We start from the raw sequence: 17,853 nt of genomic DNA, 5'->3' as shown, positions 1-17,853 counted from the left end.
GTAAAGAATGAGATCCTGTTGTGAGCACATTTCCTTGAACCAATTTACTTTCTGTCTGGGAAGGGAAGTCATACATCTGGAACAGTGGTTCTCAACTGGGGGTTGATTTTGCACCCCAGGGAGATATTTAGCAATGTCTGGAGACACTTGATTGTCATGATTGGGCGGGGGATTGTTACTGGAATCTAGTGGGTAGAGTTCATGGATACTGCTAAACACCCTACACTGCACAGCCTCTCAGAATAAAGAGTTCTCTGGCTCCAAGTATCAATCCTCTAAGGTTGAGAAACCCCGGTCTAGCCCAACGCTGGGTCTTTATTGTTCCTTCTAGGGTATCTAGGCAATAACCAGAGAACCCCATTGCATATGTGGAATTGTTGATGCTCTGAAGCAGCCAGAGAGGGGACATAGTCGTTGGTGATTCAGATGTGTTGGTTTAGGGCTGTTCGTCTTGGGTCTGAGGCTGGACTAATTCATTTAGAGTGTGCTCATTGGTTACAGAGGACACCAAGGCTGGTGGACATGTTAATGTTTTGGAGGAGGGAAGTCATGTCCTAAGTCACCTGGACAAATAAGAGAAGTAGTTTTCCAAGAGAAGAATAGAATCCTTATTGGGAGAAAATTAGTGAGGCTTACAGATCATGGAAATGACCTGAAGGCCATGGAGGACTAAAAAGTTGAACATGGCCTGTGGTTGAGAATGTGGGATACAAAGATTGAGACAGAATCCTGCAGGGTTCCTCCCACAGAGCCAGGCCATCTTAAACACCACAGTGTAGGGCTTCGCACTTTAAAAGAGATTTGGAAAAACCACAACAATCTCTGGAAAATAAAAAGAGTGTTCTGGAAACAGGCGAAAGGAATTTGGGTGTGTGTTTTTGTGTTGTTGGTTGTTTTTTTTTTAACATGGGAAAGAGGACTGAGGGTGCTTTGAACAAAAAAGATTATCACAAGGAGAAAAAAGGCCAGCTGTTTTCCATCTCCATGGAGGAGCAAATTATAGGAAATGGGTTTAGATTGCAGCACAATGGTGGTTATGAATACGAAAGCATTTCCTAATTGGACCCTGGAACAGACTTCAGAGGAAGACAGTTCAATGCCCATTACTCAAGTTTACCAAAAATAGGTAAAGCCTCAACCTGACCACAGACAGTATCCTGGGCATGATGGCTTGTTGAGCCGCCTGGTTTTATCCTTCTTTTTGCCCATGTCTTCACAAGGCACAGTCACTTCACTGATGAGGAAAAAATTCAGTTGTTTCGCTGTGTGGCTTATGCATTCTAGTTTCCTAAACAACTCATTTGGCGGATTTTCATTGATTGGTTATATTATGAAGTTGACTGGTGGTTTTAGAGTCATTTGGACCTAGCCTATAATTTTCTAACATTGGACGTTATATTATGCTTGTAGGTCATCGAGTCAACCTTGCATTGTGCATCGACCATAATGTTTAGTAGCGCGGTTTTATGAGTTGTTGGGATCTTTGGCATTGATACCAATACACGCTTGGATGTAAACTGATCCCAACCATTCAGACCAGAGTAAACAAGGTCGTGAAATGGTCCGAGGCTTTCAATTTGCTCCACCCGGGTGCTATTTGTAGCTGGAGTGTATGATTGTATTAATGTTAACTCAATATCTGTGCTTGAATGTGGCAGGGGAGGGGGGGAGGTGGAGGGAGGGGGCAGAGGGTTGTGGTTTGGGAAGAAGATGTCATCCTGCTGTTTCCAGCATTGCACAGACACGATGCATCCCATTTTCAAGTGAATTGGCTGAACTGCTGATAGAAAGGACTCGATCCATTGAAGCCTCATGCCACGTGCTGTGGGAGTGTAAAGCTGGTGTGTTTCCTGGGCTCTCTCGTGTACACTAATAGACTTCAATTTTCTTATGCTTACACCCTAAGTGGGAGCAGGAATGTAGATTGTCTTTGTCATCTATGGAGTTTTTAACATCCCTGCTAAAAAAATATTTCTCTGTAAATATTCACATTAGAGGTCAGGAACTAGTAAATCCCTTGTGTTCTTAGAAGGTACAGGAAACTAGTAAAATCATTGATGGAAATAGAAAATGATATGCATTCAATGAGAAATAAGCCTTGTCAAAGCACAATCCTACACAAGGTCCTGCTGACCTGGTTGGGTCCCAGCAGCAGGATTGCTGGCTGTGCCCCAATGGTTAGTTCTCCCTTCTTCCTTTGATAATACAGCCTCTGAGTTTTAGCCAGAGCCATGACTGTTTAATTAAAGACTACATTTCCCAGCATCCTGTGCACTTAGGTGAGGTAAGCAATAAATTTTGACTAATGACGTGGGCAAAAGTGATTTGGACAGAAATATGTGTCATTTCTGCTCCATGGTGTTAAGGGGGAAGGATAACACCACCTTCTGTACTATATTCCTTCTTCCTGGGATGCAGACATGATGGCAGTTCCTGGAGTAGCCCCTTTATCATGAGTAGAAGTCTTTTGTTGAGGATAATAGAGAATCAAGATGGAAGAAACCTGGATTTCTAATATTATCAACCATCACATTAGCCTAGATTATTTATGCTTTAACTGTTACATGACAGAAAAATAAACTTCTATTAGTTTAAGCCACTATAACTTTGACTTTTATAACAGTAGGCAAATTGATATCCTAACTGATATTCTAACCCTTTGAGACCAGAATATTAACTTTAGTAATTTAGGGATTTTTTTTTCATCCAGTATAAAATATATTTATATATTGTCTAAGATAGAGAGAAAGATGGATGGATAGATACACACACAAATAAAACAATACCTGAGATTTATTAACAAGGGACTTAGTGAAGATCACCAAAGCACTGGTCATAAAACTCACCTCAGACACTGTAATGTAAACTACATACAACTTGCTTTATGTTTCTGTATAATGAGCTACTGGATAGAGAGGGGATGAGAATGATCCTTCTCATGAGGTGGTAAAGAGCACATGCTCTGGAGCCAGGCAGCCCAGCTGAATGACCAGGCTTATCCTCTGAGGATTATACAAGATTGGACAGGTAAAGTGCTTGGACCATAGTAAGTACTGAATAAATTATCACACCACTATAATTATTAGTTCTTCTTTACTAATTGGCCAGTGATAAATGACGCTGAGAAATGCAGCTAAGGGACTAGATCTAGACAGCTTTGGATCTGCTTGAATGTTTGGCATGTGGTCTTCTCTAAGATGTAGACTCAAAATGTCTATTTCTTGCTGCCAGTCCCTTACTCGTGAGTCTCAATCTTTGTTTATGCACATGCTCCAGATACTATCTGACTTACTGTATCATTGTATTTTTACAAGTTGATTTCTAAAGGAAGCTTAAAAAACAGTGATGAAAGTTTAGATATAGCTACAGCTCTCTGTCTCTCACATGAGAGCCATCTTCTATCTGGGTTCTCTCTGCTGCAGACAAAGTTGTAATTATCCTCTCACCACTGGTCACAGTCACCTCTACTGATGACAACTGGGGCTTGGAGAGGTGGATTTACTGAGAAGTCAATAGAATTTAATGTTCAGGGCCCCTCGTTTTGTTGAGTCCCTTCCAAGGCTCCAAGGGTTCCTCCACCGGATTGCAGGACCCCTAGATAAGAAGCATGGAGTTGGTTCCAGACCAAAGGTCACCCCATTGCCCCATGGCATGTAAGCTTGCTGCTTTCACCATATTCACATCCACCCAGCACACAGGGCCTAATGCTTTCTTTAATTGTAAGAAGAAAGATCTGAACAAGATGCTGCTCTGCTCAGAGGCCACCCTGGACTGATAAGAGCCTGGGAGTGGCAAGGACCTGGCCAAGTCTGACCAGCTGCTATGGCAGCTGCTGTCAAAAGCACTGCCTACTCAAGAGACTAAGAGGACATTGCATTGCCAACAAGGGATGCTGAAGTGTAAAAGAGACATTTCTAAACCACCAACATAAAGAAAAATATACCCATGTAAAAGGAAAGACAGGATTGTCTCCTTATTTGCTATAAATAATTGTTTTTACAACACTGTTGTCATATGGCAAGTTTTAAGAAAGAGTATACAGTCAAAACTATATAGAAAAAATAGTATTATCAAAGTATCTCAGGTATTTAATTAAGTAATAACATATTGTTCTTTTAATGGATTTTTTTTTTTTTTGGTGTTTGTGGTATGTGTAAACAGTTTAAATTTTGCAAATTCTCATTATGTACTGAAATTTGAACTTGTAATTTTGTGCTCTTTTCCTTAAAGAGGTCCTCCAAAACTGGGTAAGCCACAGGACCCACACCACCAGCTCTTCTCCTAGAAGGGAGTTATGTCCACTTTGGTGAGAAGAGCACTTTTCGGTTGGTGTTTTGATGAAGAGCACTTCTGGGTTGGGGTTTTAGTGTCACATGACACTTTCTGGGCATCACCAGTAATCAGCCCTGAGAAGCAAGAACTCGGGTATTCCTGGAGAAGCAGTTGATGCTCAGGTTGGGTGTGTTCTATGCATGTTAGTGATTCATCTTTAAATAATCTGGAGGTACTGAGAGTGAACTGTGTGTTTTGTTTTGATCCCTTGCAGTTCTCTTTATAAAGATCATGAATGTGCACTGTTACTTCCTGTCTAAATGTAACTCAAAAACAAGAATAAAATATTTTTTTCATTTTTGGCCTTTCTGTCCTTAAAACCTCAGTTGGTCATATTCTAGTTGCATTGAGCACTGCAACCATGAGCTCCTTCTGATGTTGTCTGGAAAAAGTCACCATTCCCATTCTCCACATGTTCTTTTGTTCCTGCTTCATAAAGAGTTCTTGGATGTAGTAACTAGTTCCATTTCTAAATCAAGCATGGTGAATAGGGATGGTCTCGACTAATTTTATCAAATTCTCTTCTGAAGGGGATATAGGAGGAAGTAAATATGGGTCAAAAACAGAGAGAAGGATGAAGTCTACTTGTTGTAGATGGTGGAACCAGCCATAAGAGTGTGTAATTCCCCACTATGATGACCCAGTCCAGGACACAGAACCTCTAATTTGAACCTTCCTGACAACTTCAGTTCGATACATTCAGGCTTGCAACCCTGCCCTCAAGCAAGCATCAGAGTTATTATTATTATTTTTTTTTTTTTGTCATCAGATCACATCAACCTTTTGCTTAAAACCCTCCAATGGCTGCCCATGGCAATGAAAATAAAAGCCAAAATGAATTATGACCTGAAAGTCCTTCCATAATGTGATGACTGCTTCTGCTTCTCCTACCTACCCTTAGTCATGATGACCTCATCCCCTACAACCCCCAACCTTGCCCATGCTTTAGTTATTCTTCCTTCCTTCCTTCCTTTCTTCCTTCCTTCCTTCCTTCCTTCCTTCCTTCCTTCCTTCCTTCCTTCCTTCCTTCCTTCCTTTTTTCCCTTTCTCCTTTTCTTTTCCCCTTCCTCTCGTTTCTCTTTCTATATAAGTTTTATTGAGATATAATTCACATACCATACAATTAACCTGTGTAATGTTGCTGTAATTCAATGGTTTTTAGTATATTCACAGAGTTGAGCAGCCAGCACCACAATTGATTTTAGAATATTTCATCATTCTGGGTGTGGGGGAGAACTTTACATGTTACTAGTCACTTCCTATTTGCCCTGTAGCCCTAGGAAACCTCTAATCTACCTTCTATCTTTATAGATTTGCCTATTCTGGACATTTCATATAAACAGAATCATATACTATCTGGTCGTTTATGTCTGGCTTCTCTCACTTAGCATGATGTTGTCAATGTTCTTTCGTATTGCAGCATGTATCAGTACTTATTACTTTTTATAGCTGAATGATATTCTATTATAGGGATATATCACATTTTGTTCATCAATTGTTGGACATTTTGGTTGTTTTCACTTTTTTTTTTTTTTGCCTACTTTGAATAATGTTGCTGTAACTATTTGTGTATACTTTTTTTTTGCTTCCACATATGTCTTCAATTCTTTGGGGTGAACACAAGATTAGAATTTATGGATTGTACAATTACTCTGTGTTTAATATTTTGAGGACCTGACAGACTCTTTTTCCAAAGTAGCTGTAGCATTTTACATTCCCACCAGCAACAAACACATGAGCATTCCAATTTCTGCACATGCTCATCAATACTTATTACCTATATTTTAAAATTATTGTCATCTCAATGTGAAGTCATTATGGTTTCAATTTTAATTTTCACAATGGCTAACAAGGTCGTGCCATCTTTTCTTCTGCCTATTGGCCATTTGCATCTCTTCTTTGGAGAAATGTCTGTTCAGATTAATTTTGTAACGGGGTTGTTTGTCTTTGTTCTGTTCAATTGTGAGAGTTCTTTATATTTTGTAGACACTAGATGCATTATCAGACATATGATTTGCAAATATTTCTGTTATCCTGTGGATTATCTTTTCATCTTCCTGATGGCATCCACTGAAGTACAAAAGTTTTAAATTTTTGAGAAGTCAATTTATCTATTTTTTCTTTTGTTACTTACATTTTTTGGTGTCATATCTAAAAAAGCTGTGCTTAATTTAAGGTCATAGAAATTGACTCCTGTGTTCTCTTTGAAGAGTTTTATCATTTCGGCTTTTACACTTAAATCTTGGTCTATGATTTCTTTTGCGTTAATTTTTAAATGTGGTATGATTTGGGTTCCAATTTTATTCTTTTATGGGTGGATATCCAGTTGTCTGGCTCCATTTGTTCATCAGACTATTCTTTCCCCCATTGAATTGTCTCAGCATCCTTAGGCACACTGCTCTTTAGTCTCCAAGCAGATTCCTGCCCCAGGGCCTTTGCACTGTTAGTTTCTTTGGTATGGAATCTTCTTTCCTTGCTTTTCACTGGCAGTCTCCTTTTCATGCTGTAGATCTCAGCTCAGAGATGCTAACCCTGAACACAGTCTCTAAAGCAGTCCCCACCCCCACTCACTCAACCCTTCTGCATCCTTATTTTATTTTCTTCTTAGTACTTAACTGCCTTAATATATTTAACTTCTCTAAAGAGTACTTTAAATCTTTTAATAGGATAGGTACATTTTCAAGTCAAGATGTTCAAGAATAGATAGCGGATACTGAATTTAGAAATGGGGGATTCCTATAACTGTTGTGTGTGTTTGGGGATGACTGAGAGAGGGCCTGTGGGTGAGAGTGAGAAACATGTAGGTGGGTTTCAGGGTACTCTGGTTGAACATTAGAATCAAGAAGCTATTCTTGGTAATGATTTTTTTTTTAATTTGACACCAAAAGCACAGAAAACATAAGCAAAAGTAAACATGTGGGACTATATCAAACTAAAATGTTTCTGTAAAACAAAGGAACAATTGATATGAAAAGACAATCTATGAAATGGGAGAAAATATTTGCAAACTGTATATCTTATAAAGAGTTAATTGCCAAAATATATAGGAACTCCCACAACTCAATAGCAATAACCCCCCCCAAAAAAATTTTAAAAATGGACAAAGGACATGAATAGACATTTTTCCAAAGAAAGCAAACAAATGGCCAACTAGTATATAAAAAGATGTCCAACATCATTAATCATCATAAAAGGAAATCAAAACTACAATAAAATATCACCTCACAACTGTTAGGATAATTATTATCAAAAAGTCAAAAAATAACAAGTGTTAGTGAGGATATAGGGAAAAGGAAACCATTGTACACTGTGCAAATATAAATTGGTATAGCCATTATGGAAAAAGAATATGGCAAGTCCTCAAAAAATTAGAAACTAGAACTATCGTATGATCCAGCAATCCTGTGTACACACACACACACACACACACTGAGGAATATTATTCAGTAATGACAAAGAAGGAAATCCTGCCATTTTTGACAATGTGAGTGACCCTGGAGAAAATTAGGCTAGGTGAAATAAGCTAGACACATAAAGACAAATACTTCATGATCTCACATGTGATATCTGAAAAAACTCATAGTAAGGGGCTGGGTTGGGGTGGGGGGGTTGGGTTGATATTGATCAAAGAGTACAAATTTTCAGCCGAAACCGGTTTGGCTCAGTGGTAGAGCGTCGGTCTGTGGACTGAAAGGTCTCAGGTTCGATTCCGGTCAAGGGCATGTACATTGGTTGCGGGCACATCCCCGGTAGGGGGTGTGCAAGAGGCAGCTGGTCGATGTTTCTCTCTCATCGACGTTTCTAGCTCTCTATCCCTCTCTCCTCCTCTCTGAAAAAATCAATAAAATATATATTTAAAAAAAAAAAAAAGAGTACAAATTTTCAATGATAAGATGAATAAATAAGTTCTAGAGACCTAATACATAGCATGGTTACTATATTTAATAATAATGTATTATTATATACTTGAAACTTGCTAAGAAAATAAATGGATCTCAAATGCTTTTGCCACATACACACAAATAGCAACTATGTGAGGGATAGATGTGTTAACCTATCCCTTAATGCTACTAATCATTTCACAGTGCTTATGTCTATAAAAAGATATTGTATCCTCTAAATATATATAGCTTTTATTTGTCAATCATACATCAATAAAGCTGACCAAAAAAAAAGAAAAAACAAAAAATAAAAACAAAAACATCATTTGATAAGTGTCATAATTATAATTGATTTAGAAAGAATCATCAATGGGATTCTAAAATTAGTAAAAGGTTGATGAGGAGGGATCTGTGACAAATTACTTATTCATTACAAAGAGAAAAAGTTATTTTATAGTAGAGAAACCTGGCAGACACCACCTTCATGATCAAAGTTAACAATGCAAGGAATGGAATCGATTGATATGTGTCTCGTGATAGGATGCATTAAAAAGATCACTTCTGTGGTAAACCTGCCAAACATACATTACCTGTTTTTAATCATGAGGAAACCTCAGACACATCTAAGGTAAGGCACAGTCTTTACATAGCTACTCCATACTCGTAAAAAATGTCAGTCATTTTCAGGACATCTTCAGGACACTTACAGATTAAAAGAGACCCAAGAGACCTGGTAACTAAATGTGATTTGTGATCCTACACTGGATCCTGGACCAGAAAAATCCATTGTTTTTGCTACAAAGGAAATTATTAGGACAACTGATAAAATTCAAATAAGGACTGTAAATTAGAAAATAATATCCTACCAATTTCAATTTCCGAAGGTGAAAGTAGTACTTCTACTACCCTGTAAAAGATGGCCTCCCTCCTGGGAAATACACATTGCAGTACTCAGAAGTAAAGGGACATCATGCCAGAATTTTCCCTCCAGTGGTTCAGAAAAATACGCGCGCGCGCCCACACACACACACACACACACACACACACACACACAATCATGCTGTACACCCTAAACTTATACAGTGATGTGTGTCAATTATTTCTCAATAAAATTTAAAAAATACTTTTTATATTGTGTCAAACACACACACACACACACACACACACACACACACACCACCACCACCAACAACAACAACAACAACAACAACAACAACAAAAGAATCCAGGAGCTATTCTGTGGCCCAAGGCTGGCCTTTTGCATACTTTGGATTGAGAGGTATAACCACTTGCATCTCAAATTTGTAATGCTACAATTCTAGCTTCTATTTCAATCAAGTTCTAAAACTGTCGGAGGTTTTCTCCCTGACCTGACCCAGTGGGTGGTCTGGACTCCTCTGACACTCCTGCACTTGGATCAAACTTTACCTTTCTGTCTAGACCCAAGTTCTTCATTGAGGCCAAGGCTCACACTGCCCCCAGGGAGCCCTAGGAAGCAGCCATTTGCTTTCCCTGAAATGCTGGTGACAGCCATTCTTTTTGGGCAGGAAGTTATGAATTCCTGTTGACTCTGCAGCACCTGGGAGTTGGGGGGAAGCCAGGGAACGAGGGAGAGAGAGTGTCTGGCCTGCAGTAGTTTATCTGCCGAGCTGCTCACCACTGAGGCACAAAGGAGTACATTCAGAGGGCTTTCTCTTGGGAGTCAGGGGCAAGACAATGATGACAAGCCTTAGGAACACAATCCAACTATGGGAATTTTGTCTTTAAGATTCTTGAGCAATAGTTTGGCTTTCAGTTCTTGCTTTCACAGAATAACTCCTCAGAGGAGGCTTTTGAAACCATAGGGTCATGAAATCAATTTAGTGGGCTACAACCACTCATTTTTTTAAAAAATGCAATAGATTATATTAGAAGAGACAATATCAAAGTGTAGTTAACCATGGACTCTGGAGCCAGACCTGCTGAATTTGAATCTCTGCTGTGTGACCACTTAGCCATGTGGCCTTGGGAAAATTACTTCCTTTCTCTGTGCCTCAGTTTCCCCACCAGAATAATAATACATACAGATGTCACAGACTTACTGAAGGGATTAAATGAGTTAATATATGTAAAGCACTCACTCACTCACCTGTGGGCCAGTGGAGGCTTGGCTCTTCAACTCAGGGCCTAGGTGTGCTCCACATATGTCCAACTGGGGGCCTGGGAGTATTCCTTCTCATCGTAATGTCAGAGGCACAAAAGAGCAAGCTGAACCCCATAAGTACGTTTGAATCCTCTGCTTGCCTGATGACTCATTGGCTGAAAGGCAAGGTGCAGGAGAGTAAACGTGCACAATCCCATTGACCAAAGCCATTGCTCAAGACATCAGTTAGGCAGAAAACAATAATCTTTTGAGCTAAACTATTGAGCAATAATCTGGTAATCAAAATCAAAGAGAAAGTGAAGGATGAGTCTGAAGCAGGGGTCAGCAAACTACTGCCTGCAGGCCAGATCTGCCCTACCATCTGTTTTATAAATAAAATTTTATTGCAATAGCCGTGGCCATTTATTTACATATGGCGGCTTTTGTGACACAACTGATAGAGTTGAGTAGTTGCAACAGAAGCCATAGGACCTACAAAGTTTACAATATTTACTATCTGGCCCTTTGTAGAGCCTCATTCTTTAAAATGAAAAGTTTAGAAATTAATGAGAATTCGGCATCAAATCAATGTACTCTTCCCAAACACCAAACAATGATGATTGCTGCTCAATGACCACGTGGTTTGATTTGACAATCCAATTGTCATCAATGCAAGAAATGAATGCTTTCTTTTAAACACACACACACACACACACACACACACACACATACACGTTTTTATTGATTTTTAGAGAGAGGGGAAAGGAGAGGAAGAGAGAGAGAGAAACATCAAAGATAAGAATCATTGACTGGCTGCTTCTATTAGGGGAAGGAGCCCATAACCTGGGCATGTGCCCTGACCAGGAACTGAACCAGGGACCTCTTGGTTCATGGATTGATGCTCAACCACTGAGCCACACTGGCTGGGCAAGAAGTGAATGCTTTTTTGGTTTTCAACAGTCACTGTATGATAAGAGGGAGCCCCATCGTACTCTGACACTTGGGCTTACCACAGAGCCTCATCATTGGAATTCATACACTGACTTTCCAATTCCTATCAATCATGTAAGGAGTTCAGTATTGTGACTTTGGTTAAAAGACACATTCCTTTTGGGTTAATGATCCTCGTGATCTTCCAGATATTTAAGCTTAAAGAAAATGATGTAATCATCCCAATAAAACAAAATATTTTAAAACTGTATTGGACCCCAAACCCTTGGAAATGGAAATCTTGGGTAGAAACCTACACAGTAATCTAATCTAAGTGGAGTTGCTAAGACTCAGGGTGGGTGGGAAGGGGGACCTGGACTAAGGGCCACGCCCACTGAGCCAAGCCCCATCTCACACCCTAGTCCCCTGAGGTGTTCAGAGGCAGCTAGAAGATGCACCAGCTTCTTGGGAATTCCTTCTGCCTTGGTGAATTTTCTAATGCCCCATAGGAGAACTTCATTACACAAAAAGTATTACTTTGGCCGAAACCGGTTTGGCTCAGTGGATAGAGCGTCGGCCTGTGGACTGAAAGGTCCCGGGTTTGATTCCGGTCAAGGGCATGTACCTGGGTTGCGGGCACATCCCCAGTAGGGGGTGTGCAAGAGGCAGCTGATCCATGACTCTCTCTCATCGATGTTTCTAATTCTCTATCCCTCTCTCTTCCTCTCTGTAAAAAATCAATAAAAATATTTTTTTTTTAAAAAGTATTACTTTGGAGTTGCTTTATTTTTATAAACCAGATCCCATTTGTTGGAGTAACAAATTGAGAATCCTACTTCTTTTTTTTAAGCTTGTAAGTCACTTGTACATTTCTTATTCTGCTATTTATAGGGGAAATCTTAAGAACTTGCTTTATGGGAGGCTTTTATTAAGGGTTGCTTCCACTTGGACTTAACAACTTAAAAGGTTTTTAATTGCATTTATAAATTTAGTATATTTCATTTGCTTTTCAATGACACCTAACACTTGCGCTCTTACTCTGTTTAAAAACTGTTCTAAACTATTTATATTGTTAACTCATTTAATTCTCACAGAAATTCTAGCAGATATATCATGTTCTTGTCATCCCTGTTTCATACACAGGGAAACTGGGGTACAGAGGATAATTCTCTCAAAGTCACATAGCTAATAATATCTGAACTACTTTGTGAACCATAACATTCATTTCCAGAATCCACACATTTTGGTTCTTATTGTCTATGTTAATTAGCGAACTATAAATTAATTGACTGGAAAGAAAATTTCTGACCACTTTGGCCATTCTTGTAAAACTAATAAAATTAAATTTACAAGTACAGTGTAATAGGTTCGAAATTCTTTTAAATGTTCCATAATTGATTATAAACTTATTTTTGTCTCTTACAGAAGTCTCTTAATGTAGCATATTGTTCTCCAACATACCAAATTCATTTAAACATTACGAGTACTTAAAATATCAAACACACAGATTATTTCCAAACTTTACATTTAAAAATACCCTCAATACTGTGGGTTTGATTGACTTCATCATCTGTAATTAACTCTAAGTCTCTCTGGCTGGAGACGTTTCACTGCTGAGGCACAATCATGCTCTCTAAGCTGTGGGGCGTATGCAGGGAGAGTGAGCCATGGGTGCATGCTGCTGAATGTCTGAAAAGTAACCACGGCATTTGACTAAGTGGAGGTCACAGTGACCTTGGCCAGAGTAGGCGTTGGTGGTTAGGTGGGATGAGAGCATAAATTAAAAGGGCCAAGAAAGAAGAGCTGGAAAGGACTAGATCATTTCTGCTGTTAAAGGGAGCTGAAAGTTGGGCAACAGCTAGAGGAAAATGTAGAATCAAGGAAGATTTTTAAAAAATATATATTGTAATGTATGGGAGGGGGTGGGCAATGGTATATGTACAAAGATAATAATTTAATAAAAAAATAAAAAATATATATATTGTAAATAAGTTGATAGAAATGATCCTGGTGAAGGAAATGAATTCGGGAGGAAGAAGGCAAGAAATGCCTGTGGGTAGGCAGAGGGAGTGGACTCTAGATTTGGGGCCATGGTAACTGGAGGGACAGGTGAGCAAAAGGACACAGATGCTGGGAGATGCGGTGGAATCTGTGCAATTTTCTTGCAGTCGCTTCTGTTTTCTGAGAGAAATAGGAAGTGAGGTCATCAGTGCAGAGTGATAGGGGAGGTGTTGGTGGCTTGAGGAGAAGGAAGATGTGAAGTAGTCCTCCAGGAGAGGCAAGAGTCAAAGACCAGGGAAATGCGTGGGGTTGCCCGTTCCCATGCAGGGCCATTGCCTATGGAAAGGATCAATGCCTGTGACTGGATGAGAAAGCACAAGGGAATGAGAACAGAAAAGAGAAGACGAGGTTGAGGACGGAGCCTGGTGGGCAGAGCTAACTGTGTAGAGAGCCAAGACCATCCGATCTGTGTGAGACCTCATTAATCCAGAGAACCTCTAGAACAGAGAGTCTTCTTCGCTCCTCTGAACTGAGTTAATAATTAACCAGTCCTCAAGAGGAGCAAGTTCAACGACTTACCACCTGGATTAAAAGGTGCTTAGGTGCTACCCACCAGAATGGATGTCCGGTGCCTGCTCCCTTCCAAACCCATGTGTCTTAAAAGTCTAAGCCACAAGAGACTTCAAATAAGCTCAGCCAGAGCTGCTCATGCTGGTTGCTTTCCAAAATCACCAACACGAGAGGAACGACACACGTGGGGACTTCCAGTGGTACACTTTTGGTTGACTAATTATCATTAGGGGCAATATGCTGAAATTCTAATATCTCCATAGGGGAGCTCGTTAAAAACAGGCAAACTGCATTTACTCATAAAAAAGTGTTATTAAAAAACCCTGGCTTTCTTTCTGATGCCAAGTGCTTGTCAGAACAGTTCCTCCAAATGGATCTTTCCCCTCAGGTCAGTCAGCCTGCCCCATCCCTATCCTTTCTACACAGATACTGACTCAGTTCGATTCCATTTCCTTCCTCGGTCAGAGGTTTCTGTCTAATCTAGGATTTCTCAACCTCAGCACTATTAGCATGTGAGGCTGGAAAACACTTTGTGGTGGGGGGTGGTCCTGGGCATGGTAGGATGTTTGGCAGCATCTGTGGTCCCCTCCCACCCAATATAAGTAGACTACTACCCTCTACCCCCACCCAAGGGAGTGGCAACCAGAAGTATCTGCAGACATTGCCAAATGTCCCTGAGGGCCAAACTGGTCACCAGTGGAAAACCATTGGTCTGTGAGGTTTGGGGACAGTGGGACCCAGAGGAAAGTCAAATTCGAGCTTCATGTGGACTCTCCCATGGCAACCCGGGCAGTATAAATTAAGTCTCTGGGAGAACAGGATGAGCTCTGACAACATCAGAGGTGAGAAATTAGATACTTTCCCTTCTGTACAGAATGTACAATAAGCAGCTAATCCTGCTTTAAAAAGAAAAAAAAAAGAAGGAAAAAAAGCAGAACTTGTCACATTTCCAGCTTTCTCGCCAATTGATGTGAAGATTCCCAGGAGATGGTAATTAGTTCTGAACGACAGGAAAGATACAATGCACAGAACTTCAGAATTGGGGAAATGCAGGGAGAGCAAGTGAGAGAGGGGAGGTGGGAAGGGAGGGGAAAGAGAGGAAAGGACACAGACCCCAAGGGCAAAGGAGGAGTTCAACTTGAACTTTGTACCTTTGACTGTGTAGGAGTTCAGTTAAGTACCAAGGCTTTTCTATGATAGCAAAGTAATAATGTCTGTGTTAAAATCCAAATCGTCCAGCTCCCCACTGCCTATAGGATAAGGTTCAAACAGCCTAGCCTGGCAATCAGACCCCTAAGGGTTTGAATTTGGCCCTAAGAGTTTAAAACCTGCTCCCACGGCCTGCAGGGAAAGGTTTCTCTCTATTCCATCTGGTCCACTGACATTTCTGCAGACCCCTTGCTAATGCCTACACCTGAGCCTTGTACATGCCCTTGGCCTATCCAGCCTCTCATATATTTAACTTTCAAGGCCCTGTCAATCCCCACCTCATTCATTCCCTCGCTCGCTCTGGCATACCTAGGAGCTGGGCTGAAGTTAAGAACAAGAGCTAACAGCTCTTCAGCAGTTCCCACGCTCCAGGACCAGATGCTGTTCTGAGCAATTCTTGCTTTAGAGACTGGAGAGAAATTCCAACTTCCAGGGCTACCCACCGCCACTCCCATGGACCTACTGGGGGCCAGCCAGTGTCTGCCCTTGTGATAGGGGCATTTGGTTTCCTCTGTCTTTGAGAGCAGAAGTACAAAGATGGGGAAAGATGGTAAAGAGTGGCCTGACTGATTCAGTGGAAGGGACGGTGACACCGCCTGGGGTGGGGTGAGGAGGCGCTGGACTCAAGCCCCAGGGTGTGGGGGAAGGGTTGGTCAGCCCAGGGTGACCTTCAGGGGTTGGAGGGAGGGGAAGAGGAAGCACATTTTTGTTGCTCCTGCTCAAGGCTTCCTGAAGGCAGGGCGCCCTGTTCTTCACTGCACGTCAAGCTTTCCTCTGGGCACACGCTTGCCACGGCTCTCACATACCCACGTATGGATCGCATCCAATGTTTGCAGTATCCGAGACTCTGCTAGCGACTCTGTCCCTATTTTCTTCGGGGCGCTGAAAAGGAGGCCTTGATTCACATAGGTTGAGACTTTGGCTTCACAGTAGCCCCATTTCCCCGGCTTGGAACCAAGCTCTCCAAAGAAATGGGCCAAGACTTTGGCCCAAGTGAACTTCCCGAGAGTTCCTGGCTGCACTTGCAGGATTCACTTTCCATCCAAATTGCCTTTTTGAATATAGCACCGTCTCTCTTTCGCCTCCTTTCCTCTCTCCTCATTTCCTGTTTCCTCTTCTCCCCGTCTCCTTCGTGTCTGCTCAGTTATCAAAGAGTGGCTGTGCTACTTTCAGGAATGTTCTCCAGCCAAGCTAGTGGAATGAGCCCCCGGCTCTGGGGAGCCTGCAGCCAGGTCTCAGTTCTCTCCCTTCACTGAGCACCGTAGCCCATAACTAGCATCTCTGGGGGAAATAATATTCCTCTATGGAACCAGTTTATGTTTATTTTCATCTTCCCTGCTCTCTCCAAGCCCATCCCGTCTTTTCCTTCCCCAGGTCCAATCAGAGCGGCATTGGAAAGCAGAATAGAGAGTGGCTGAGAAGGGAGATTTGGGATTCAGGCCATCATGTGCTCAACTGTCGACACCATTACTTGGACTAGTTACTCAGTTTCCTCATCTGTAAAATGGGGACAATGACAGCTGATCTGGAGGCACACGAAGAGGACCAAATGAGACAATGTATGCATAAAGAGAAGAATGTGTTATTCAGCAGAATTCCTTTTAGGAAGGTAGAGCTGTCTTTGTTGAGAAAAATATCTGGCTAAGTAGAAACCGAGATCCTTAGGGTCAGAGGCGGACACTCCCAGCGAGACAAAGGGAGGATTTTGTTTGTGACTCCCAGAGGAAGTGGGGGCCGGGAGAGGGCGGAAATCCTGCGCTCCAGAGGTGACTCCTCCCCATGGCACACCCTCCTTCCACCAAAACCTCTGGTCAGGTTTACTAAACTCACGGAATGCTTGAAGTAAGTAATGAGGAAAACAGAGAAGGGGCTGACTCTTGTCTCCAGGGAGCTGTGGAGCAAAACTCTGATAGCATTTCAGGATGAGAGATGTGGAGGCAGGAGCATGGAAGGGCGGAAGACATGCTGTTCTCCTGGGACCATCAAAGGTCTCGGATCTCAGAACAGATTTCTCAAGGGTTGGGAGCACCAGCTGACAACCTGATTAAGCAGGCCAGACGTTGTAGCTTAGGGTTACCCTTCCGTGTAATGCTTTCCTGGGTCTTTCCCTATTGACCTGCCGTCTCAGTTCAGACATTACTTCCTTCAGGAAGCCTCCTCTGCTTTCCCAAGTGTGGGTTCACCTCTGAACCCCGACAGGTGTTCTTATCATAGGAGTTTTTACCCTGAGTTGTAATTGCTTAGTTGCCTGACTTCCTACTAGACAATACACGTCATTTGGTCAAAGCTAGACCTTGTATACCCTTGCGTTCCCAGACCTAGCGCAGCACCTTGCACATCATAGGTTCCCAATAAATATGTGTTCAGTACATGATGGTAGAGTAGAATAAGCAGTCTTCGCTTTTCTATAAAAACCAGGTTCAAAGCCTGACTCTCACACTTAAAAGCTGTGCGACTCTGGGCACGTTACTTAATCTCTCTGGGCCTCTTTCATCTCCTCTGTAAATAGGAAGGTGCAGGGTCAGTGTGAGGGTGGAATGGGAAGATATATAGCCAACGGTGCCTGGCCAGTCAGTACTTAGCAAATATTGGTTCCTCAATACGGTCTCTCATACTTGGCCCGTCTCTTCCATCCACACATCGCCACCACGTCAAGCCTTCACTAAGCGCCTTATAAACTCCTACTTTGTCTCCTTACTTCACACTGTTTCTCTTGGATTTGTTAAGCTCTTCTACTGTGCCAGACAGGGTTCCAAAGTTGGAGTCAGCAAACTACAGCCTGCAGGCCGTATCAGCCCCGGCACCTGA

This window comes from Pipistrellus hanaki (assembly GCF_964339955.1).
Source record: "Pipistrellus hanaki genome assembly, chromosome: 3".
In the NCBI taxonomy this organism is placed as follows: domain Eukaryota; kingdom Metazoa; phylum Chordata; class Mammalia; order Chiroptera; family Vespertilionidae; genus Pipistrellus; species Pipistrellus hanaki.
This window is presented reverse-complemented; position numbering follows the sequence as displayed.